Below are 204 nucleotides of genomic sequence, written 5' to 3' on the forward strand. Positions count from 1 at the left end.
TTTTTAATATTTTTAGTTTTTTAATATTTTTTTTTTAATTATTGATTTTTTTAATATTTAATAAATATTATATTATTACTTAAAAAAAAAAGTTTTTTATTGCCCAAAACGACCCCAAACTGGGTCGTTTTGGGCTACTGCATGGTGCGGTAGTTTTGCACTACCGCACCTAAGTCAGATCCCATTCACATTATCCAATTCCGA

Source organism: Corylus avellana, chromosome ca4 (assembly GCF_901000735.1).
Source record: "Corylus avellana chromosome ca4, CavTom2PMs-1.0".
Classification (NCBI taxonomy): Eukaryota; Viridiplantae; Streptophyta; class Magnoliopsida; order Fagales; family Betulaceae; genus Corylus; species Corylus avellana.